General features: G+C 46.2%; 2 long non-coding RNA genes across 5 annotated transcripts in view; both read left to right on the top strand.

Annotated features, from left to right (window-relative positions):
* Positions 1-221: 221 nt before the first annotated feature.
* LOC142826459 (uncharacterized) lies at positions 222-22,966 on the top strand. The gene is made up of 3 exons (XR_012900588.1): positions 222-2,261; positions 20,847-20,884; positions 22,871-22,966. It is a non-coding gene; the product is annotated as an uncharacterized LOC142826459 (long non-coding RNA).
* A 6-nt stretch (positions 22,967-22,972) lies between these two features.
* LOC142826457 (uncharacterized) overlaps positions 22,973-25,564 on the top strand; it is a 212,700-nt gene continuing 210,108 nt past the window's right edge. For all 4 annotated transcript variants that reach the window (XR_012900584.1, XR_012900583.1, XR_012900586.1 and 1 more), the window contains exon 1: positions 22,973-23,051. This is a non-coding gene — a long non-coding RNA (uncharacterized LOC142826457). The remainder of the gene's footprint in view (positions 23,052-25,564) is intronic.

The raw sequence follows: 25,564 nt of genomic DNA, 5'->3' as shown, positions 1-25,564 counted from the left end.
ATTCACTCACACTCCCAGCGCCCTGCCAGCACTCGGAGCCGCAGGAGGCATTCAAAAGGGCAACGGCACCGAGCGAGCCAGAGGGGGAGGCGGCCGGCCGGCTTGCCCTGCAACTGCGAGCAGCGCGGCTGCTGCTCGATTACTGTTACAATTGCTATTCCTGCGGCTGCTGTTGCTGCAGCCGCCGCCGCCGGCCCGGCCTCCCCACACTGCTCCCTAGCGCCGCAGCAGCTCCCTCCCAGAGCCGCCGGGCCACTGAGCTTGCTAAGGGGGCTCCTCCGTGCACAGGAACACACCGCCTCGTACGTGCGAGACACTCGGGCGGGCCAAACAAAAGGCTGCGTGGGACCCTCGGGCGAGCGGGCTGGTTACCCTGGATTGAAGTGAAACCCTTTGGGGTTGAGATTGAAAAGCAAATGGAAAACTTTCCGCGGTTGTATTTTTTGTAGTAGAAGTTTGAACAGTCCCCCCGCATTCGCACAGTCGTTCGTGCAGTCGGCGCGGGATGTCTGACTTTGGGTACGGGTTGCTGCGTTAAACATGAGCAGACACCTTGTTCTAGCCGTAGCCACCCCTTCTCCCCCTCCTCCCTCAAATTAGCAGCCGCGATAGGAAGGGGAACGCGGTGTACCTGAGACAGCAGCTCTCTGCTCAGGACATGCTTGTCCCCTACACAATGGAATGAGTGGCACTCTGTGTTTTCTGTCCAGGGATCAGCACGCTGCACGAAGGTGTAATAATAATAATAAGGTGCTAAAACCCAACAACAGATGGGGGGGGGGGGGAGAAAGAGAACGCCCAGTCTCATTGCTAGGACTGTGTGGATAGACCCCATCAGCCCTGTGACGGTCAGAATTGGGGCCCCCAGGTACTCCAGTCCTCCTGCGGTCTCCAGGTGGGGCTGTAGCACACACAATCTACTAGCCTGGGCCCCCTAGGCTCTGGTGTGTGAGGGGAATGTCTTTCTCCTTCACAGTTTGGGCCAAGTCATTGAGGGTTTTTCCTTTTGCTTCTCGCTTGTGTGTGGTCCCTGACTGATTTTTCTGTGGGTCAGTGGCCCACGACCCAAAAACAGGTTCCCCACCCGTGGGTGTAAATGATGTAAGCATCAGGATCTAGTACTGGATACTGAATGTTTGCATTTCAGTTCAGTTAACATATGGGACATGTCTGAAAATAACCCCAATCCGCTTGGTTTATGGACACTGTCTGTTATAGGAATAACCCAATCCCCTCTTCCCTGAAAACAATCCCCACACGTTTGGTTTATGGATGCAGTATTATAAGAATAACTCTATCCCTTCTTCCCTGAAAACAATCCCCAAAGTTTGGTTTATGGATGCTGTATGCTATGGGAATAACCCGATCCCCTCTTCCCTGTATTGGTCCTAGGTGAAATAATTGGTTCCAAAATTGCCACGTTCCTTATTGTGAGCTTTATGCCAATATGTATGCCCCCCACACGGTATTTGGTATGGGTTAGCTGTAAGAATGTATTTGGTAGGGTTTATCTATAAGAAATAAAAGTCAGCTGTAAAATGTGTTCTTTACATGAGCATTCTTACAGCAAAAAGTCTTGTGCTACCTCTATCTGGCCTGCGCATCCTCCTTTACATGCAACAAGTATAGGATTGTGAATTAAAATTAACCACCGCTGATTTATTAGTAAGGGAAGTCTACAGTCAATCTAACAACTTCCTTTCATTGAACGCTCACTGGACCAGGTGGGACCATTGCCCAGCCTGTTGAATTGCAGCGCTGTTGTTTCCACGCTGCCTGGTGGAATGGGGAGCGAGAATTAGCGGCGTGTTCAGCATTTGCTCCTCTTTTCGCGTAATGTCAGCGACGCAAGTAACGCGGACGGGTCTGCGAGGACCGTCCGGACGGAGAACAAAAAGCCAGGGAGGTGCAGGGTCCATGGAGCCCTCTTGCTGAACGAGAGGCGGCTGCGCGCCCGGCCCCCACTAGGGGGAGCCCAGAGCCGGCCGGAGGAGCGGCCGCGGGAGAGAGGCTAGGCACAGTCTGGGGAGGAAAACCCAGGGCTTTCCCCAGGGCAAGCGCTCGCTCAGGGGGTTCCGAGCAGCCTGCGGGGCTGCCCGTTTGCCCCACTGTAGGGCCCGGTGGGGAAGCGCAGAGCCCAAAGGGAGGAGAGGAGACGAGACGCGTGCGCTTGCCCCTCGTTGCGTAACGCTAACTTGGCGCCGCTGCCAGCGAACAAGCTACACGGCAGGCCCCTTGCCAGCCAGTCCCAGGCTGAGCAGGTAAGAGCCCCACCCTTCCCAGCACGCGGGGCCCCGCCGCGCCTCGGCTGCAACGAGTCTCCCTCCCCTGCTCCTTGGGCTGCCTTTGTGCTCCAGTGGTTCCGTGGCTGCAGGCGGGAGAGAGTCTCTAGTTCACCTGGCGGACGCTCCCGGAGGCTTTTCAGCACGGGACGTTACCGTGGGCGTTTCACATCGTAAATTCGTGTGGCAGCTGGCCTGGCAAAGTCAGTGTTTCCATGAGTTACGGTGACACTGGGGCCGGACAGGCCTCCTGCTGGAACCGCCTTCAAGTTACAGCTGGGCCTGACCTGCAGAGTGTACTCTTGGATCAGTTCACGGTTGGTGCTGCCTTTCCAGCCAAGGAGTCTGCTTTGGCTGTTTGGTTCAGGTCCACATCTACGTCTGATCAATCAGACAGGACCAGGGTAATTGCAGTTCTGTTGGCAAGATACAAAAAAAAGTCCATTTTTACTATATCCCTTCCTCCCCAAATTAGAGAAGTTTAAAAAAATTAGAGATGGGAAAGATCTTTTAGATTTTTTTTAAAAAAATCACGATATTCTTTTTCTATTTCAGCCAGCAGTATGTTAGACTCCAGTCCTGCAAAGGTGCTTGTGTTTAACATATGACTAGTCCCAATGACATATAGGAAATCCTATTCCCAAGGCCAAGCATGTGGACATTAGCATTCTCAAGGCCTCACAGAGAAGCTGACAACACAGCACCTTAGAGTATGTTTACATTTAATTTGCTAAAGCAGTCCAGCTGGGCTCCCCATAGTAGCTTCACTGTAGAGTCGGACACGAGCTTTACCCTGCAGGAGCGATTCTTCTATTAGCACAGGTAGTATACTTCTCTGAGAGGAGGTAACTAGGTTGATGAGAAAAATCTTCTGTGGACCTAGTGCTGTCTCCACAGAGACTTATATTGCCTTAACTATGCTGCTAGGGGTATGGATTTTTCACACCCCTGTGTGATGTAGTTATGTTGATCTAATTTTCTCATTTAGATTTGTCATTAATCCTGATGAATTTACAGACAGTTCTGCTAAGATTTATGTACCTGCATGTTTTGTGTGGTGCACTATATAGTCAAATGTTAATCTGCACAGTGTGTTTGGAGACTCAAGGGTGGGGTTGGTGTGTAGGAGGGGGGATGGACTGCTGGCTTTGAGAGGTTGGGCAGTTTCCCTTGTTGTGACTTTTACAGTGCTAGTAGGGTGAGAAAAACATTTGACGAACAGGAAAATATGACTGTAAAATTTCTACATTTGTCAGCGTGACCCAGACAGATGTAGCACCGAAACTAAGTTTGAATTGATTTTTTTGAAATGAGTTCAAATGATTTTACAGTGGAAAGCGTCCATTAAGAAAAAAAATATGCAAATGCTCTCAAATGGCGAGGGTTAAAATCCACTTTAACCCTTAGGATGCTGGCACTTGCCAGGTTTTGGGCACTTCCCCAAGCCGTGCAACCTTTGGGAAATTCAGTGGTCAAGTGTTACTGCATGCAATAGTGGCTTGTGCTGATGACTGCATACTACTTTCAGCAAGTGTTCCACTTGAATTCAAGCAGAAACCTCAGTGCTCTTGGTCTTGTGCTCATTCCCCTCTGAGGACTGCAGCAAATTGTATATATGTTAAAAAGTCTCAGAAGGATAGCAATATTAGTCTGTAACTTTAAAAACGAGTAGTCCTGTGGTACCTTAAAGACTAACAAGACTAACAAATAGCTTTTGTTGTCAAAACCTGCTTCTTCACTTGAAGTGGGTTTTGCCATGAAAGCTCATGATACTATATATATTTGTTAGACTTGTTAGTCTCTAGGCTACATCTAGAATACACGCCTTTTTCAAAAGAGGCTTTTTTGAAAGATAAAGATACTTTTTCGAAAGATAAGATACTTTCGAAAAAGCCGCTTTCGAAAAAGAGTGTCTAGACTACAACCAGTACTTTCGAAAAAGTAATCCTCTTTTTCGAAAGAGCGCACCCAAGCAGTCTGGATGCTTTCTTTTGAAAAAGCAGTTTGCATTACATAGTGCCTTTTTTTGAAAGAGCACTTTCAAAAAAAGGCATTCTTTCTTGTAAAACGAGGTTTTCCACAGTTGAAAGAACTGCCGCGTTCTTTTGATTTACTTTCAGAAGAATGCAGCAGCAGTCTAGACGTAGGGAAATTTTTTTCAAAAAAAGGCCACTTTAAAAAAAAAAACAAAAACCCTGTAGTCTAGACACTCACTAGGGCTACGTCTATATTGGCAAGATTTTGCGCAAATACTCTTTAACGCAAGAGTTTTTGCGTTAGAGTATTTGAGTAAGAGAGTGTCTACACTGACATGTGCCTTTGTGCAAAAGATGTGCTTTTGCGCAAGAGCATCTGTGCCAGTGTAGACGCGCTCTTGTGCAAGAAAGCTCCGATGGCCATTTTAAATATCGGGCTTTCTTGCGCAAGAAATTGATGTTGCCTGTCTACACTGGCCTCTTGTGCAAGAACAGTTGCGCAAGAGGGCTTATCCCTGAGCGGGAGCATCAGAGTATTTGCACAAGGAGCACTGATTTTATACGTTAGAACGTCAGTGTTCTTGCGCAAGTACTCGCGGCCAGTGTAGACAGGTGGCAAGATTTACGCAAAAGCAGTTGCTTTTGCGCAAAATCTTACCAATGTAGACGTAGCCTAAGAGAGTAGTTCTGTGGCACCTTAGAGACTAACAAATACATACATACATATATATGATCATGAGCTTCCATGGCAAAACCCACTTCTTCAAGTGAAGAAGTGTGTTTTGCCCACAAAAACTCATGATACTATATATATTTGCAGTCTCTAAGGTGCCATAGGACTACTTGTATATATGTGGCCATGGTTGACTTACATTAGCAATTCTGCTAATTTCCGTTAGAGATTTGCCCATATAAGAACTGTAAAAAACAGATTCTGGTAGGACAGTGGTCTCCAACTTTTTTTATGTCCAAGTTCACTTTCTAAATTTAAGGGCAACCCAAGCGCTATCCCTCTTCCCTGGAGTCCTGCTTCTTCCCCAAAGTCCTGTCCTGCCTATTCCATCCCTCCTTTTTCCTCACTTTCATAGGATTGGGGGTGCTGGCTCTGAGTGGGGGTCAAGGCTGGGACAGGTAGAGGAAGGGATTCAAGGTGTAGGAGGGTATTTGGGTGTTGGCCTGGGAGGGAGTTCAGGTCAGGAGGAGGTTCAAGGGGTCAGAAGGTGATACAGGGTGCTGCCTGTGGGAGAGGAGTTAGGGCAGGAAGTTGGGGTGTGGGAGGATTATGGAGTGCTGGCTTTCAGAGGTTGGTCAGGGTTGGGGCAAGGAGGTGAGGTCCACGAAGAGGTTCAGGGTAAAGGAGGGAGTGTGGGGTGCTGGCTCTGGAAGGGGCTTCAGGGCTGGAGAGGACATGGTGTGCTGGCTATGTGGGGGTCGGGTTTAGGAATAGCGTCTCGCTGGGTGGTACTTACCACGGGCAATTCCCGGGCACCCAGTGCAGCCAGGAAGTCTCAGGCTCTCTGCCTGCCCTGACCCCACACTGCTCGCAGAAGGGGCCAAAGTGCATCTGAAACCTACAGGTGGGAGGCATGTAGAGCCATGCCCTGCCCCTCTGTTCTGGCACCACCCTCTCAACTCCTGTTGGCCACAGTTCCCTGTTCACAGCCAGTGGGAGCTGCAGGTAGCAGTCTTTGCATGCAGGAGCAGCATGCTGAGACTCCTACCGCTGTGTGCTCCCCACCACCTACCCTGGCCACTCCCAGGAATGAGCCAGTGGTATGGAGCTGGAGCAAACAAGGAGCTTGCTGTTTGCAATTGACTGGAAGACTTCCCAGGATTGACCAGTTGATCGCAATCTACCAGTTGGTGACCACTGCGGTAGGATGCCTGCCATCTTTAAATATTGAAAATGTACATTGAGTGCTTTTGATTTCCATTGTTCAGGCTACAGAGTAGAAAAATAAAAATAAACTTCCCCTTTTTCAAAAATATGTCTTTGTATGTGGTTGTTCATCATAAAGGGAATGGCAGTTCATTTTTTTGGTACTTCCTCTGAGCATATTCTATATATATATAGAGACAGAGAGAGTTAATGTGGCAATATGAAAATATGGCCTATGGACAGCATATAGTGAATGTGATTGTCTACACATAGCTATTATTGCCTAAGAATCCCATAGAAACCTAAACCTATAATTGAGTTTGTCCTTTGTGATTGAGTCTCTGAACACAGCTAATGTACATCAGGGAGCTATTTATTACAACATTGCCTTATATGAGTGGCTAGTCTGAAGTTCTCTGCCTATTGATAAAATATTAAATTGAGATTTCAGAGTAGTTTTGGGTATTTATACCCATAATTTTCAATGAAATGAGTGTGTGATATCTGATTATAGCTGTTAGACAGCTTTGAAAATCTCAGTTGAATAGTTTATTTAATTTCATATGAGACATTTCTATCAGACAAAGCAGCTGTATGATTTCACTACAGATTGCTGGGTGGGGTGGAATGGAGGAGAGGCAGGAGGAGCAGGAGTAGGAAGAGAGGAGGCAGGGCATGGCCTGATATAGAGGGGGGGTTGTCCCATGCCCCGCACCCTCCTAATGATAGCCGTGATGGTAATTTTTTGGCTGTGTACTTTACCTGGTCACAAGGGTCAGCATGGAGAACCTGTGTTTCCTTCTGAAATCAGTGAGTGAAGTCCTGAACAGACTGACTACCTGCAACTGGACCTAATGCTTTTAGTGGTCAGTACCCTTTAGGATCAGGCCATTGTCACTCAGATCTGTCCAACAGTCTCTGTATTCTTTGGTGAAATAACAGATATGACCCTAAACCACTTTTCACCAGTTGAGGATCAGGTGTGTCTAGACTACAGGGTTTTTTCGAAAAAAGTAGCCCTTTTTTTTCGGAAAAAAACCCCAAACTTCACCTGCTTTTAGACTGCAGCCGTGTTCTTTTGAAAGAAAATCGAAAGAACGTGGCAGTTTTTTGATCACAGTAAACCTCATTTTATGCGGAATAATTCCTTTTTTCAAAAGGACTCTTTTGAAAAAAGGTGCTATTGAATGCAAACTGTGCTTTCTTGAAAGAGAGAGTCTAGACTCTCTCTTTTGAAAAAGCGACTCGCTTTTTTGAAAAATCTGCTTGTTGTCTAGACTCTCTCTTTCGAAAACGACGAGGAGTCCTGTGGCACCTTATAGACTAACTGAAGTGTAGGAGCATAAGCTTTCGTGGGCAAAGACCCACTTCGTCAGATGCATCTGACGAAGTGGGTCTTTGCCCACGAAAGCTTATGCTCCTACACTTCAGTTAGTCTATAAGGTGCCACAGGACTCCTCGTCGCTTTTGCAGATTCAGACTAACACGGCTACCCCTCTGATACTCTCTTTCGAAAGAGGCTTGTAGTCTAGACATACCCCAACAGTCTCTGTATTCTTTGGTGAGAAAACAGACATGACCCTAAAGCACTTTTCACCAGTTGAGAATCTGGCCCACTGTATCTAGGGGTAAGTACCAAAAAGAACATTTTTGAGCTAAATATCAATTATGTATTTATGCAACATTTCTTTTTCTCTAGAGCCTAAGGGGGGGAGGGGGAGAGGACGAGATTCACCACAGTTATGTGCACAGCAACTGGTCTAGTAAAACAGGAGTGCTAGAATTATTTGGTTATATTTGTATTAATATCACCAAAGTTACTTGAACTGTTATATGTACTCCTTCTCTCTTTCTCTTAATAAATAATACATTTCATGGGCCACTTCCATAAAAAATGGCTGTGAAGTGAATGAATGGAGCAACAAGCTTTCAGAGGATCAGTGGTGCATGTATTCAACTTGGAAAATCCTGCTGTAGCCTTTTTTTTGTCTTCAATTTCCAAATGTTGCTGCCAGCATTTGGAGTGGGAGTGAGGATGTAGGCAAGCATTTTCATTGCTGCATTGTCAGGAGAAAGGTGGTAGAATTTGTGGATGTTTTTAGGGAAAAAGAGACAGCCCAAGAGGCAGCACCGGAAAGTGAGGTCATTGGAATTCTCTCAGTTTGTGTCATCTAGAAAGCAAATTAATAAGATGGTCTGTGAGCTACGTTAAGACATGGTTCTATTGCAGTTTTCTTGCTAAGAGAAGAAGATTAAATAATTGTTACATATTCTAATCTTTCTATTAGAGACTGTGAGCTATTTTTCATATGTGAAATGTTTTTACCCTTTTACTAAGAGACTTGTAGAAAACCCCTAGAAATAGAGTTAGTGTAGATAACAAAGGCCCTGTTCTGCAGGCTAATGAGGAATGAATTCTAAGTCATAAGAAACATCAAGAATGCTTGTCAGATGCAGATGTTTGTGCTATTAAAGTAATTTTAAAAATCCTAATAATAATGGACGAAGACTCTTATCCTACAGTTAGATCTAGACAGGTGGACTCTTGTGCTCATATAGTTAGCCTATTAGAAGTCAGTGGGACTCTATCTGGGCTTAGTGGTCTGTCTGCACAGATATGATTGCAAGATCAGGGTCTATTAGACGAAAAATCACTTTAAAAAAGATAGCAGCAGTTCACTAATTATACTTATCTTACTTAGAGGGAAGCAAGCAAGACACTTGATTATCTAAACAAACTTATCTGTGTAGGAAGATCCACTCCCACCACTGGTTTAAAGGTCTACTGTAAATGTGAAATGTTTAAAAGTCATTTCAAGGTATTGCATCTAGCTCTGGTACTTTCTGCCATTATTTGCAGTTTAAAAATCATATTTTAAGAGCAGGTTAGACAGACATCTATCAGGGATGGTCTAGATAGTACTGGGTCCTGCCATGAAGGGAGGGGACTAGACTTGATGACCTCTCAAGGTCCCTTCCAGTTCTAGTGTTCTATGATTCCATGATTTTCCCACTTTCTTAAAATCAAATCTGTTGCTTTTGAAAGTCTCATGGAAACATTGCAGAAATTGACAGAGATCCTGATTCCATAAGCTCTTCTGGTAAGTGGACCCCTCTGAAGCCTTGTCTCGCTCCAGTGAAGTAAATGGGGGTCTGTGGAGGTGCATGAGTCCAATTGCTCAACTGAATTTACAGGATTGTGGCCTTACTAAATAGAAGGGGAACAATGAAATTGATTGTAAACAAAACACTGTCAAATGCACCAGGAGAACAAACTATTTAATTGAAGAAAATACTGTTATTCCATTTCTTGGGAAAGAAACATTTTCAGATAGAAAAGCTTCAGAGGGGTAGCCAAGTTAGTCTGTAACAGGAAAAACTTAAAAAACAATGAATAGCCTAGTAGCACCTTAAAGACTAACAAAACATGTAGATGTTATCATGAGAAGTGGGTTGCACCCACCAAAACTTGTACCACCATCTATATGTTTTGTTAGTCTTTAAGATGCTACTAGACTATTTGTTATTTTCAGATATGAGGGTGATTTTATTTTTAAGTTTGTAATGTCCCTTCTATGTCAGTTACACATTGTATAAGTAAAACTAATAATAGTGCTTTAAATTTATTCTCCTTTAACTGATATCCATGGCAATTACAATATGGCAAAGATATAAGTGGTAAAATGTTCAGAATTAAAATTATTTTTCATTGAGAAATAAAAGTATGGTTCTATAAGAGGGGTTTGAGTACCTTACTTAATTTCAGCTAGAGCCTGATCCGTAGCCCAGTGGTCAACAAAAAGGGTGAAGTTAACACCAATGGACTTTAGATCAAGTTAGATTTTTACCTAATTAGAGAACTTATATGTATCTGAAAAACCAATGTGTAAAACTGTGTATGTTGTGGGCCATAGACTGCAAAGAATAGAGAGCCCTGATTCTAGTGTCTCCGTGTTCTGATCTTTTGTAAAGCCTGAATCTGAAACAGAAAAGACTGGATCATCATTCAGACTAACTTCAAAAACAGATTGTATAAAACAATAAAATGTGAAAGTCTTTTCTTCTATTGCCAGTGCACTAAAACAATCATAAAAAAGAACAGAAGATCGTTTCCTTTGCAGACTCTTTATGAATCTGGCATTTCATGTGATGCTAGATAAAATACAAAGTTTGACTTTCCCCAGCTGTCTTTCCTGCTTCTATCTTTTTTCTTGTCTCACCTTTTAAGAACCTGATTTGTATACATATGTGATTCTAATTTTATTGTTTGCCTTCCCACATGGGCACTTTCACCTACATCTGCCCCTTCCTCTCATTTGGCGGCCAGTCGGGCTTCTTCCTGCCTTGAATACCACATTCCCTGATTATTCAAGCTCAGTCATTAGCACCCTGTCTCCCTACTGAAATTATGAATGAAAAGCCTTGTTGTTCATTACAAATAACTCAGGCTTCCTCAGTCAGTCAAATTCAAATGGAAGTGACTGCCAGACAAAGCGGCTGTATGATGGACAGTCCTCTCAGCAAGTGATCAAGGCACACAGGAAGTTTTTAAAGACACAATATAGGTAGAGCAGCTTGGGCGTTCCCCTGTGGTCAGGGCTACTTGAGCAGGGGGAGGAAGGATGTTTCTCCCCCCAATGTAAGAAAGGGGAACACACAGAGATAATAATATGCAGCCAGTTCTGCCTCAGCAGAACTGATAAACCTTTCCATGCAGACACCTACACCTTCCAGTAATTCTCATCCAAGCAGAGAAAAGGGCAGGCACCAGCATTTATTTGGTTTTGAATGCTGCACTGTGCGGAGTGGGTCACGTACTTGGAGCAGCACAACCCCCTGCTGAGAAGTTGCATTGTCTTGGGCCCCCTTTTCACAACAGGGGAAAAGGTAATTGACAGGCTGATTGTTTGGCCAAGACCCCTGCTGTTTTAAAATACTCCACGGCCCCAGTCACACGTTGTCAATAATAGCTGTCGGAGGTGACGAGTGAAAAAGGGCTGTTCAGGAAACAGTTTGAGCCCTTCAAGTGGACAGGCCTCAGTGACTTCTCCGGCTCTCTGGCTGCCACAAGCAGCCCCTTCAAAAATAACCTTAAAGCAATAAATCAAACTTGTTTCCTGGACTATACAAGGAACAGCTGGTTATTTTTCTTCACTTTTTTTAAAGTAAAAAAAAATTATTTAAGCACAGGAAATCAAGCATGTCAAAGTTTGGCAAAGCAGTTTAGGTGATTTAGCAGTTAAACACTTCTCCTCTTTTCAGTGTTATACCCTAGCCAACTTTCTGCTTTGACTTTTTATCTTTTTACTTCAATCGCTTGTACCTTTGCCACGATATCTGCTAAAACTCCCCTCTGTCTTCAACACAGCAAGGGAAGTGATCTGAATAGTTTGCAAGGAGAGTTAATGAAAAGTCCTCATATTTTGAAGCGCTCCTCCTCCCCCACTGAATTCAGCTTTGTGGGACACTTCTTTTAGGAACCCAAATCATGTATGTGGCACAGGCATGTCCGAAATTCTATAGGCCTACTATGAGCTTAATATTTTATATATGTGCAGTGCCACTGATGTATAGGGAGTTTTTCAGATCATTAAAAAAATTACAGGTCCTTATTGAGAGGACCTTACAGTCTTAGGCCCTGATCCTGCAATCCAGTCCACAAAGGCAAGAACTGATGTCTGCACAGAGTTTCCTTAGGGGCCCACCCACATTGTTTTCAGACTTAGAGCTTTAATTCCCTGCCATCGAATGAGACCTTTATTATATCCAAACTTGCTAAATTCTAAATCTGTTACTATTTGAGCATTATTTATGTACCACATAGTGGTGCCCAACTCAAGTCTGTTAATGCATTCAGCTCTTGAGAATTGGTGATATTTTCAGGAAACAAGAGGCTGAGTTCAAATGAACTTTTGAAACCAACTGCAATGTCCATGAGCTATGGTTAAAGCATTACAGCAAAGATGGAAATGCTGACTTTTTTTAAACAAAAAAGAAGTTGATGGTAAAAGCAGAGATTAAGTAGTGCAGCACAACAAACTTCTATGGAGGTCTGAGCTCAGTTAAAGCAGAAGTAAAAAGAGAAGAAACAGTTTGTTGGTTTCAGGTTAGCATTAAATTGCTAATTAAAATCCCAGATTTTGAGCACCTCTGTATTCACATAGCACTGGATTTTTGTTCCAATTTTTTCACATTAGTCATTTGTTTACAAAACATAAAGAGCAACAAAACTTGGTTAGGTACAAAAAGAATCAGTTGTCCTGGAAGAGAGCTGGGGAAAGCAGATTTATCTTTGTGTGCTATAAAAGCAGCACAGTTTATACCATGACAGAGCTCTGTTTGTGCAACTCCACATGAATAGATCAGGTTGAGGGTGTGATTTTTGTATCTGTGCTTCTTTGAAACATGGTCATTGTTCACCCTATACCTACGGTTAGGGTTGATTCCTGGAGGTTTTGTCACATGACATGGTCTTTAATTAAAGATTCATTTTGGATTCTTGGAAACTTCAGAACAATTCTGAAGATTGGCAATCCTACCTATGGTACGGTACCTATCTCTGTTAATGAGGTTTTGTTTACCATGTGTACTAGTTCTGGATGGTCAATCCACAATGGATTTCTAGCAATGAGTTTAAAAAGCATAACAGATCTTCACTTTGCAGGTTTTAAAGCTGGAACTTGCTATGTATTGCTGTCGTCCCTTTGAAAATAGCTCCTTGAATCTAAGAGGAACTGAGGGTGCTCAGTAGTTTGTATGGGATGCTCTTGCAGGATCATGCATTTAGGATGTAAATTCTTTGAGATGGGGATCTTGTTGTCTTGTAAAGCTCCTAGCACATCTTCAGTGGTGCATTACTATTCGCTATTCTTCCTTTGTCCTCCCCCACCCTGAGGTGTGTAGGGTGTCCAGTTTTTACCATTTATTTTGGTCTTGTGCTAGTCTTTTCAGGTGTGTGAGTGTCAAGTTTATGGATTTGCCTTCTTTCTCTGTTCTGTGTAATGTTTCTGTAGATTAACCTCTTTTTCTCTTTCCAAGTGTTGTCCACGTTATCATTTGCTGTGGAAGTTATGTATGTGACATCCTTAAAGGTTGTCTTAACTATACCCCTAATTGTCTAACATATATGTTGCTTTAAATTTATATGACCTTCTCAGAATTTCTGATTGTGATGGGGCGTACCAACCCCACACTGGCTGAGGGGTGTTAACCAGGCTTGCTGGGCTGAGAAGGCTCCTTCCCCCACAGCCCTGCTGGGCATGCTCCAACTGCAGACCCAGTATAAAGGCCAGAGGAGCAGGTCATTTGGGGCTGACCACCAGAGGGGAAGGAGCTCCTGCCAGAGCACAGGAGCAACTGCCCCCTCTGGACCCGCTGCAGCCACCATGCCAGCTGGAGTTGCTGCCGCCACACCAGCCACGGGCTTCAGCTACTGCCGCTGCACCAGCTGTAGCCACTGCGCCAGCTACACCAGCTGCAGCCACTGCATCAACAGTAACTGCCGCTGCCATAGCAGTATCTGCCAGCACAGGTGGGGGGACTATGCCAGTCAAGGGATCGGGATAGGATGCAGCCCAGGGCGGGGAGCAGGAGGACAGTGGACCCCGCAGAAGGGTGGCGCTAGAGACTTGGCCACTGGACCATCCTTCCCCGCCAGCTGGGGTGTGGTGGATTAGGTCCCAAGCCGAAAGGCCCAGCCTACAAGGGCTTTCGCCAGGGCTAGACCATTGGGCGAGCTGCCGGGCCCAGGTTCCAGGCGTGGGGATGGGCTACCCACCCCATGACACTGATGTTGCCAAAAACTCTTTTCAGTGGACTCTGAAGTAGGGATGTTAAGAAACTTTTTTTTTTGTAAACATGTAACCGCTGAAAATGCTACACAAAGGGTCAGGTGGCTTCTGCTCCCCTCCCCCCATCCTCCCCACCCTGCGCTGCTGCTGCTTATAGAGAGGCAGCAGAGCAGGAGGGCGGGGAGGGAAGTAGTTGGCCCTATGGGAGCTGGCATGCACAGGGAGCCAGCTTTCAAGCTACCCTCTGCCCCTCCTCCCCACTGCTGATACAGAGGCAGCAGTATGGGGTGGGGGGGTTTCATGGGAGCCAGCACACATGGGGAGCCAACTTAAAAGCCAGCTCTCCCTTCAGAATGACTCCTGCCCCCCGCCTCCCTGCTCCTCCTGCTGCCTCTGATACAGAGACAGTGGGAAGAGGGGGAATTGTTTGTAACTGTGAGGATTACCTGATGAGCCAAGGCCGATAAGCCGAGGTGTACATGAGTACATGTTAATATCCCTACTCTGAAGATCTTCCATGGGCAAATAATAGCGGGGTTATAATACATTGTTGCCCTCCTGCAGTTGTCCCTGCAAACCATTGGCTAGTTTTATCACCATCTCTGAGTGCATATTCTGAATTACCACAGAGACCCTTGATTATTCTAATTATTTTTGCTGCTATTCCAGAGTATGCCATAATTTTCCAAAATTGTCACCGTGGCTGCTAAAGCTTTCTTGAAATCTATACAACTTATCACAAGAAGGGTTTGCCATTTCACACTTTGTTCTGTAGCACGTCTCAAAATGAGATATGGTCAGCACATGTTCTCAGCAATCTAAACTTTGCTTGTGACTCTCTAAATTGAAGGTCTATTTGTTTCTTGTTATGTTGCAGGATGATGATGCACATAGTTTTCCCAGGCCCAGACAATAATGTGATTCCTTTCCAGTAATTGCAGTGGATAAGGTAACTTTAGCAAGATTACTGTGAGGCTTCTCTTCCACTGGATTGAATTATTTTCCTTATTCCATATTCTATCCAAAAACACAAGGAAAGCCTGGAGAGCAGCTTTGTCACTTAATTTAAAAATGACTCCAGTATTGTTGTCTTCTCCAGCTGCTTTCCCATTTTTGAGTTTACTAGTGGCTTGTCTAACTTCCTCCATTGAAATAAATCTTAAATCAATATCAAGATCTACTGGCAGGTTTGCATCATGTTATTTGATTGGTCTTGTTCTGTTTAAAACATTGTGAAATTGTTCTGCTCGTCTTTTCCTTTGATCTTCTGTACTAAGAGTCTTTCCATTTGCATCTTTAAGAGGACCTCCAATATTGCTAAAGTTTCCCGTTATCTGTTTGATTGTCTTATACAAGCTCATAAGGTTATTTGCTTGGTTAGCACCTTCAGCTTCTTGACATTTTCTATCAATATATGCCCTTTTATCTTTTTTGGCTTTCTTTTTTACCTTCCTATTTAGAAGTCTAAATTCTTATTACAGCTTGCTTGTCTCTTCATGTCTTTGCCATTCCTCTGTTTTCCACAGCTGTCCAAGTAACATTGCTAATCCATTCTTCTCTATTAGATTTTGTTGTCGTTGGTATAAAGGGGGCAGGATCCCAGTTGGTATACATCACCATGGAATTCACAGGTGATGGCCTTGGCATATCTTCTCAGCATCCCCACACACCCCTCCCACAGCTTCTTCAGTCTTCCCAGTAATTTCAGGAAGAAGGAAAAATTCCCACTCCTCTTAGTTTACTTAGGAATTTCCAGGTATTCTCTGTTCGCTCTTTCTCTATTCAGCAAGTCAGCACACAAGACACTCTATCAGGGTGTTTCCCAGCTCCAAACTGAATGAACATGCACAGTAGTTGCTGGGGGATTACTCATGTGCATAAAAGTCTCAGAGGAATAGCAGTTTTAGTCTGTAACTTTAAAAACAATGAGTAGTCCCATAATGCCTTAGAGACTAACAATATATATATATAGTATTATGAGCTTTCGTGGGCAAAACCCACTTCCTCAGATGAGCAGAGTCCTCATCTGAGGAAGTGGGTTTTGCCCATGAAAACTCATGATACTACATATATGTATGTTAGTCTCTAAAGTGCTACATGACTTCTCACATGCATAAAGTTACCTGTGTGTGTGTTTGCAGGATTGAGATCTAAAACTGGGAGAAGTTAGGCTCTCGGTGAAATTATGAATGAAACTTGCACCCAAGCATCACAGATCTATCTTCAAGTTCAACAGTATATGACTGCAACATGTGAAACCCGGCTGTCTTGAAATCAGTGGCAAAACTTCCACTGATTTCACTGGGGCCAAGATTTCATCCCAGGTGTTTTTTAAAAAAAAAGGTTGAAAAAGCCTCACTATATACAGAATTTCATATAAAGTGGGGGCCTGAGGTGTGTGTACATTTGAAAGTTTGTTTGCATTCCTGCTTTGGCCCATGTGCTTACAAGCTCTGTTCACATGCACAAAGACCACCTGTGCATATGCAGTTGCAGTAACTGAGCATGAACGGAAGATTCAGCATGCAAGCTGATCTGGCCTGACCCCATTAATAGCTGATACTGTAGATTTTATGGCTCCACGCTACTGGGGCGGTGGATAGGGAGAAGAAAATGGGAGGCAGGTGAATCACAGAACTACATAATGGCTCTGAGTGCTGGATTTTCCATTTGGATCTTTAATTAGGGTCTGACTGTGTTGAGTGCTGCTGTTGTCTTATACAGGTGGTGTCTCCTTAAAGCAGGGGTGGGCAATAATTTTAGAAGAGGGGGCCACCTCACACATTTTTAAAGTAGCCCCTGACCACTCCAGAAGGGGTGGGGCCAGGACATTTCCCTGCTTCCCCACCCACAGACCCTGATTGGCTTAGGGCGGGAGGGAGCGTGTGCAGTCTTTGCTCCCCGCCTCCTCCAGTGCCTCTAGGCACTGCACACCCCTTACTGGGTGGGAGGAGAGTTCGCACCTTAATTGGCCTGGGGGCGGGGGGAGCATGTGAAGTCTCTTGCCCTCTGCCCCTGCCCTACACACACAGGGCATGTGGCACCTAGAGTGACCCACCAGCTGTTCAAAACAGCCGGCGATTTACCTTAAGCACTGTGCTCCCTTGTCGGGGGTAGGAGGCGTCGTGTGCTCCCCTGTTCCCAGGTCTCGACCTGGAGGCGAGGGAGCGGCAGGGCATCCGTGGGCCAGATCAACATACTGGGTGAGCTGGATCTGGCCCACAAAGGCTCTCTTGCCTATCTCTACCTTACAGATTTGCATCCAGTTCTGTGAGGTGCATCAGGGAGAGTCATATGAGATCAGATCTTGAGTGACAGCATCGGAAGAGGCTTCTGGGTATGAATTATTTCACACATTTTACTCCTTTGGGGTAAGCGAATAAATGGGACTTGGGGCCAAACTGTCCTCCTTGTTGTCAGATAAATAATTTTACTTAGCACTTTATTTCACATTTTTCATCTACAAAAGCTTCGCAAACATTAGGCTCAAAATTGATAGACATTTTGTCTGAGTATTGGCAGGAGGATTTGGCTCATTCGCTAGTTAATACCCTCAACACCCCTCTTCATAGGCCTGACCCCTTTTTGTTGTTGTTGAACATAGGCCTGTGTTGGATGAGTATACAGTGTCCTTTGGAAAAGAGAAAGCCTCTTTGGTGTTGTGGTTGCTGTTGAGGACGGTATGTTGTTCCACTAATGGGGGTAATAATAATGTGTGTCTTAGGGACAAGAATCTTGATACCATGTACTAGATATTTGATCATTAGGTTTTGTCTACTGGACTCTTCCTTCTTGTTCCAGTAATTTTTAATGAGAGGAGTTTTACAAATAGCTGTTTTACTTCTGAATGATAGAAAGGCATTGGTTGCAACAAGGGGTTTATTTTAAGGTTTTTAAAATTTGCCAGACTGGTACTGGAAAAACTAATGCAGAAAAGAAAAAAGTAATTTGGTTTTGGAGCCCACAAAAACCAATGGTTTGTGCTCCCTCTGCTGGCTATAAAGCAGCAGGTAATCAACAAACCTTGGCTGCCAGTGACTTATTGATACTGGTACACAAAGAGGCTTTTAGTATTAAATGACAGTCACTTTTTTAGGAGGCTTGTAAATTAAACACTAAACTAGACCCCTTAAGAACATTTACCACCTAACTCTGCTTTCCAAAAATAAGGATTTTTAAAGGAAAAACATTGCTAATCTAACTGTTCTTGAATTTCCGTGAACAGCTGGGATGAATTGCTTAACATATTCCAAGGCAGCAAAGTGTGAACTCCCTAGTCTGTCATAATCTACAGAACCAAGAAAGCTATGAAGTTTTTTCTGCTCATGGTTTAGAAGTGGAGATCACTTAAATTATCAGTAAAACATTTTTATTTTTAATTATTGTTAAGTAATATCTCTTCTTTATGATTCTAACTAAAAAATTGATCTGTTCTTCCCAGTTATCTTTAACAAGTGGTAATTTACATTAATTAATGACCTGTAATATATTCTCTGTAACTAATTTTTCTTAACCATCTGGCTATAGATTTTGTTTACTTATGTTTAAAAACTTCATTCTAAATTATAATTTCTAAAAGTAAGAGAAATTTTACTCAGCCACAGTATCACCATTTTATTGTTAAACATCTCATGGTGATAGGGAAGGAGACTAGGCAGCAACAAACTATGCTTTTTCACTCAACACTTCCGTTATTTGTGTGTGCTTCAGTTTACAGTAGAAGAGTCGGTGGAAATGAGTACAACAAAGCTTTTTAAGAGAGCTGCAAGCTTTTCCTTTGACATGGCTCATAGGCAAGCTTCAAACTTAGAAGCCTATTGCAGCAATTTTGGTCAGATATGTGAACCTTCACTGATTAGGTTTTCACTTCAAATGCAGGAAAAATAGCTCCCCTGGGTAGAGGAACTAGCGTGGTTCTGGAAAAATGATTGTGGAAGGAGTACCTATACTCTTTTCCAGGTAGAGCTCAGTTCTGTGTAGGTTCCTCCACGTAAGTGTGCTGGATTTATGTGTGGATGGGATGGAGAGGCAAGGAGAGAGTATCCACTGCTACTTCCCCCTGTCCCACCTGTAGAGATATAAGTTAGGGACCATTGAGGGTATTCTAGAGCAGGGGTTCCCAACCTTTTGACACGGGGACCAGCAAATCCATTCACGAGCTTTTGGAGGACCGGTAACACATATTTGCATATTCAATAAGCAAATGATGAATATTCAAATACGTTGTTTCTGGTCCTCCCAAAGCCCCCAGTGCCAGCGTTAGCAAAGCTTTTGATACAGTCACCCACAATATTCTTGCCAGCAAGTTAAGGGAATATGGATTGGATACATGGACTGTAAAATGGATAGAAAGCTGGCTAGATCAGGGTTTCCCAAACTTTTTACTTTAGTTGGAACTCGTTTTTTTTTAGTACTGTCTTTTGCAGCCCAAAAATATAAACGCATATAAAAAAAAAAGAATGAAAAATGAATAAATTTTCAGTGTTTCAGCTGGCTGCATCCTCCACCCAGCCTGGTCCAGGGCTTGGGGGACCCGGCGCCACATGAGCACTTCAGGAGGCGAGAGCAGGAGCAGACTGGGGGTAGGATATCTGGCTAAGAGGGAGGGTGCAAGGAAGGGTAGGGTTGCCAGGTGTCTGGTTTTGCACTGGACAGTCCGGTATTTGAAGGTTTTGTCTGGGAAAGAAATTGAGAAATTACCAGACATATAAAATGCCTGGTATTTTCTAATTAGGTGCGTTTTATTATAATTGGGTGTATTAGTCCTTAGCTGCCTGGCTGGTAGATGTGCTCACACTGTCTGAGTGTGTCTACCTGCCAGGCAGTTCGCAACTACTCCAGGGAGGGTATGTTGGGTGGGGGGGAAATGGAATCTGCGGCTAGACTCACTCGTCTGCCAGGGTCTGCACGTGCCCAGGTCAGTTCCGCTCCTACCAACCCCTTTTCCTCCCAGTCTCCCCCATCCAGCCCTGCTGCCCCCATCCAGCCCTGCTTCCAGCAGCCGGTTCCCCCCGCCACCCACCAATCTCCCCCGATGGCCCCCCCAGCCAGCCCCGCTGCCCCTGTCCAGCCCTGCTTCCGGCAGCTGATTCTCCCGTCCTCCTCCTCCTGATCTCCCCCGGCCAGCTCCTCCTCCCCCCATGCAGCCCTGGTTCCGCTGCCTGCCCTCTCTGATCTCCGCCGCCGGACAGCCCCGCTACCCTCAACCCTGCTTCTGCTGCCCAGCCACCCACCTCCCTCCCCCATTTCTGCGGGACAGCTCCGCTGCCCCCAACCCTGCTTCTGCCGCCCGCCCACATGCCCGGATCTCTATGGGACAGCCCCACTCCCCCAGTCCTGCTTTTGCCGCCTGCATCTCCACGAGCGCTTTGGCCACCCGCTCGGATCTCCGCGGGAGAGCACTGCCGCTCCCAGCCCCGCTTTGGCCGCCTGCCTGCCCGGATCTCTGCGGGACAGCCCCTCCACTCCTGGCCCTGCTTTCGCTGCCTGCCTGGATCTCCACAGGAGAGCTGTGCTGCTCCCAGCCCTGCTTTGGCTGCCCGCCCGCCTGCCCGAATCTCCACCGAGACAGCCCTGCTGCCCCCAGCACTGCTTTCTGGCGGCTGGTTCCTTCCCCCTCCTCCCAACCCGCCCCGCTCCCCTCCCACAGCCATGCTGAGGCCCAGTATTTTTTTCCCGCGGCACAGTATTGGGCCGTGGCCCATAGTTTGGGAAATGCTGTTCTAGAGCATGATAAATGACTACTGAGGCCTTTGTGGAGGAACTCTGGCTGCTCCAGGATCTCAGAGGAAGATTGCCTTTGTGATTCTCCACCTTGGCACATCTACCTGTCCTCTGTCGGTTCTGGTTGCGTCGCAGTTTGCAATACTTTCACTTTGTGGCATTACCAGTCACCATTTCCCATTCTTTTCTACTCCAGGTAGCACCATTATGCCGAGAGTTCACAGTTTCAGTCAAGTAAGTGCTTCTTTTATTTTCATAAAAAATAGCCATGGGCAGTTGGTGGAGCTTCCACTTGGGGAGGCAGTAGCTTTCCAGCCCAGGCCCTGCCCCCTCCCAGCCCATGCACCATTCCTTCCCACTGTCTCCCTCCTCTTTTCCCTGTGCATCCTGTGTCCCTGCTAGCTGTGTGTTTGTTCCCTTCCAGTTGAATCTCTGAACCCAAGCATATTATTTTGCAAAAAATTCTCCACTTTTCTGCAATTTCTTTTTCAACAAAATGGAGCGTGTTTTGTACCATGTGCCAGATATGCAGAAGGTACCTAATTAACAGCACTAAATTTGGGAATAAGAAATGTCAGTCACAGATTTATTATATACCCTCAAAGCTGACATGCAGGCAGGCAGCTTGCAAATCCCCCAAACTCCTCTCATTGATCCTGAGGAACACAGAATGGCAAGCACCAGTTAAAGCTAATTGAGAAATGTCTGTCCTTCCTTAACTAAATCAAACAAGGTATCAGGCCTCAACCTCAGCTGGCAATTGCCCCCTGACAGGAAGAAAATGACACGAATCAGACTGCAAAAGTTGCTACCTCATTTTCACTTCTTCACACAAACAAGTTGAGGGTTTCTTATGTTGATTGTTTCAACATAAGTAAGCACCTCAGACAATGAATAAGAATTGCTAAAGGACATGCCAATAAAATACAGGCTGATTGCTGCTTTAACAACAGCCCCTGTTCAGCTCACAGAGCCAAGAAGGTAAAATGTCCCAGTGAGGCAGCATGATGGTGCCAGGTTTATGTACCAGACTGGCAGACCCAGCATTCCCAGGGTGAAGGAGCCAAATCCCCAGCCCTGTTCTCACCAGGCAAATGTAATCTCCCAATGAATGAAAAGAGCTGAGACTGAAAAGATTCGAGACCTATCTTACCAATAAGTTCTCTCTTCCTTGCCACCACACCCCTCCTCCCTCTGCCTTCCCTTTCTTCCCTCCACACTCCCCAGGCTCCCACTGCTCAAGATCTCTGCCCTCCTCAACCAAATGCTCCCCTGCCCTGACCATCATAGAATTTGAACAAGTAAAGCAAACAAACAGATTGCCCCAGCTCGGGCCAATGCTCACCTGTGGGAGAGCTCTGAACGGCTCTTTTGGCCGAGGTGTAGTGGGATCCATTCCTCCTGGCCATTTATTGTTCTGCCCAGTCCCACTTAGTAGGCCAGCACAGGGTACCTTTTGCCACAAATGATCCAACTCTCCCCGCACACAGTATAAGGCTGGCTGGCCTATCTGCATCTTTGACTAGCCCTTTGAAAAATGATGATGGGGGAGGTCTCGTGGATCCCTGCTCTCACTGCCCCTGCCTCAACTGGCACATTGTTCCAGCATCATACAATGGGAGGAGGAGTCATCCCATAAGGTCCCATGTTGAAATTCTCCTGTAATCCAGGAGCAGTGGCAACTGCATGAATAATGCAGAAAGATTTTGAAATTGTAAAAAACACTTTGCAAAAAATTGCACTTCTCAGCACTTTCCATCTGATGACATCAAAACATCTACCTAAAATCAGTGAATTTACACAAACTCCTGTGAGGCAAAGGCTCATTGAGGAGTCCTGCTATAGGGGCAGTGGGACTGTGGTTGAGCTCGTGGAAGAGTTGAGGGGAGGCGGGGCTTGGTGTGGGATCCAGGTGCTGGGGAAGTGGGACTTCATAGGATAGGAGGTCTAGATGCAGCTTGCTGGGGCTCAGTGTGGTGGGGATGAGTTTTGGAGAGCAGGGCTTGTGAGGGTTAGATGGGCCTACTTAACAAGGGAGCCCCAACTGTTGATGAAGGGACACTGCATGCTGGACTCCTGCTCCCCACCAGATTCCTCATCCCCTATTTGTCTCCATCCCCCCCCTTCATTCCCCTGATTCCCCATTCCTTCCCCACTGCCTCTTCCCCCCCACCTCCTAACCCCCCTTGCCCTTATTCCCAACCCCCAACTCCACTGCAGGGGCACAGAAAACAGGAAGCATGTGGGGAGAGGACAAGAAGAGGAGGGGACTGGGCAGCTATCTCTGCAGGGCTCGTTGGACTAGGCAACCCCCACAAGAAATGGCCGCAAGAAATCTCAATGGTCAGGCCCGTCCCCACACATGCATCTATCATCGGGTGGTTAATAGCTTACTCTACAGGTAAGAAGGCAGACCAAGAGTGCGAAACTAAAGGGATTTTATTAACAGGAAAAAGGGAGATAAACAAGGTATGACAGGTAAGTATTAACTATACAACTGATAGACATACAGCTCTAGAAGGACCCCACTGTTATAAAGGAATATAGGAAACAGAATACACGGAACTGAACAGAACGATACTGAACTGTGCCACAAAATAGACCCAGAGGACAGGAAGGTGGCTATATAGAAAGCCACCAGCACTGTACCATATCCTGCAGCTTTCTCCCTTGCTCTTGTGACACAGCTCCGGATGGTTAGGAGGGGTCAGACCAGCAGCCAGGAACAGCAGCAGCTGTAACAGTGGCGGTGACTAACCACTGCAGGCAATGACAAGCCTTGTTTTATCCTCCCCTCCCCTGCATCGTCGTGGCTGCAAGTATGCGGATGATAATAAGGAGCAGTGGATAGCCACCCACTCCTTGCATGCAAGTGAGCCTGTTCCCACACAGCTACCCTAGGCGTGAGACCAGCGTACTCACTCTAAGGCAGGGGTCTCCAAACTTTTCAGCCCGAGGGCCGCATTAACTATCAAACAGCAGTTCGGGGGCCGACTACACACTTGAGGTCCAAATAAAAAACAATCAAAACATGGATGTTGTTTTTAATTATTTATTTAATATTATTTTATTCAGTTATTATTTAATAACACATTAATACACTACACATGAACACCTGTATTAGTGTGAATGGTGAAATTGTTTCCTGGATGCCAAAATAGCAGACATTTCTGGCTTTGCGAATCCGTTTCTCCCGGAAGGGGGGGGGCTTTTCCCCCTGCTCTCCCCTTCCTCTGCACGCTGTCCTCCCCTCCTGCTTGCCACCGCTCACTCCTTCCCCCCCCCGGGCGGAAGGGGTCACCTTTTTAAAGTTCCCGCCGGGGTTCACGTTCCCCCGTACGTCGCCGGGCGGGCGTTACCACCACCGCCCATCCTGCCCCCTGATTGGCCGGCTGCCCTGTCAGTCTGGGCGGGGGAATGCCGCCCGTGCTAACCCCCGCCCCCTGCGCCGTTTGCCGCCGCGCGGCCGCTTGTCAGCAGAACGGCCCGCTTCTCCTGCCCCGGCGCGGCGTGAGTACACGCCGCACACCCCTGACAGGGCCCCCCCCCCCCCCCCGCGGCAAGAAGGGCCCGTTCGGCGGCGCCCCAGGGACGGTCTCCACGGGCCGGATGAGAGGGCCTCGCGGGCCGCATCCGGCCCGCGGGCCGTAGTTTGGAGACCCCTGCTCTAAGGTATAGCAGCAACACTCTGCCACTCAGGTGGGCAACGCCAGAGGCGGCCCTATAAAATCTGCAGTTTTTGATGTAACTAGTGTAGTCCCTGCCCATGTGATTTCAGTCACTGGCAGATTATACCCATGTGACTGCCAGGATTTCCCACCACCATGTGGAAAGTGCAGGAAAAGGAGGGGGAAGAAGAGACACCAAGATGGATTTCAGTTGTTGTTTTACAGTCCAAAATGGCATCTGTGGCCAAAATGCCAACTTACAACTCCACATACTAGCAAGGGGGTGGGGATGATGGGGAGTGTGTGTGTGAGGAGAGGGCAAGGTGAGAAGAGCCCCCAGCGGCAGGCACAGTAGCAACTGGGATGGGAAAGTGAAACCAAACCCACCCTCACTCCACACACTAGTAAAGGCCTGGAGCCAACCCAACAAGGAGAATGAAAAGGAGAAGGAGGGGCAGCAAGGAAGAAATCCATTTTGCACACCCTGGGCCAACGTGTGGGGCGGGGGGGGGGGGGGCAGGAGGAAGGGGGCTGGATGGGGTTGAGGGGTTGAGTAGGAGAAGAAACTGGCAAGCAAGTAATAGAAACACAGCAAGCTGGGTGGGATGGTCTCTGCAGAGCAGGGCTAGCCATCTTCCTGGAGCCAGTGGGATGAATGGAATTGAGGCTGCTGCAGCAGCAGGGAGAGCCATGTTACTGTGATTGGAGCTTAGTATCTGTTCCATGCAGGTTCAGGGGCAGGCTGCTGAGGAGGCTCCCTGCTACTCTGCGTTCCCAGCCACCCTAGAACCTGCCTGAACCATACTAACAACATCCACAGCAACCCCATGTGCAAGATGGAGGCAGGGAGGGGTGCGGGAGGACCAGCACGGCTCCAGCTTTGGGTAGGCAGAGCCTCTCTTTGCCTTACAGACCAGACATCCATGAAAATAGCTGTATGATAAATACATTCATTGGCTGCTTTATTTTTCTATAAGGTTTCTTGGATAGTTCTTTAACACTGTTGCACTGTCTTCTGAGCTCCGTGAATCTCTGCATTGTTATTTTCTTTTTCAGAGCCCCTTAACACAGGCAGTTAGGGTGTATAACGTATTTCTTGTGGAAATGTTAGTCAGCTGCCTGGCTCCACACAAAATAACAGGCAGTGGTGCTGCCACTCACCTCACCGTATTTTGTTGGGTGGGTAGAGGACTAACTTGAAATGTGGGTAACTCAAGTTCAGTTTCTCATTGTGCATGAAAAAGAG

The sequence above is a fragment of the Pelodiscus sinensis genome, chromosome 1, assembly GCF_049634645.1.
Source record: "Pelodiscus sinensis isolate JC-2024 chromosome 1, ASM4963464v1, whole genome shotgun sequence".
In the NCBI taxonomy this organism is placed as follows: Eukaryota; Metazoa; Chordata; order Testudines; family Trionychidae; genus Pelodiscus; species Pelodiscus sinensis.
This window is presented reverse-complemented; position numbering and strand designations above follow the sequence as displayed.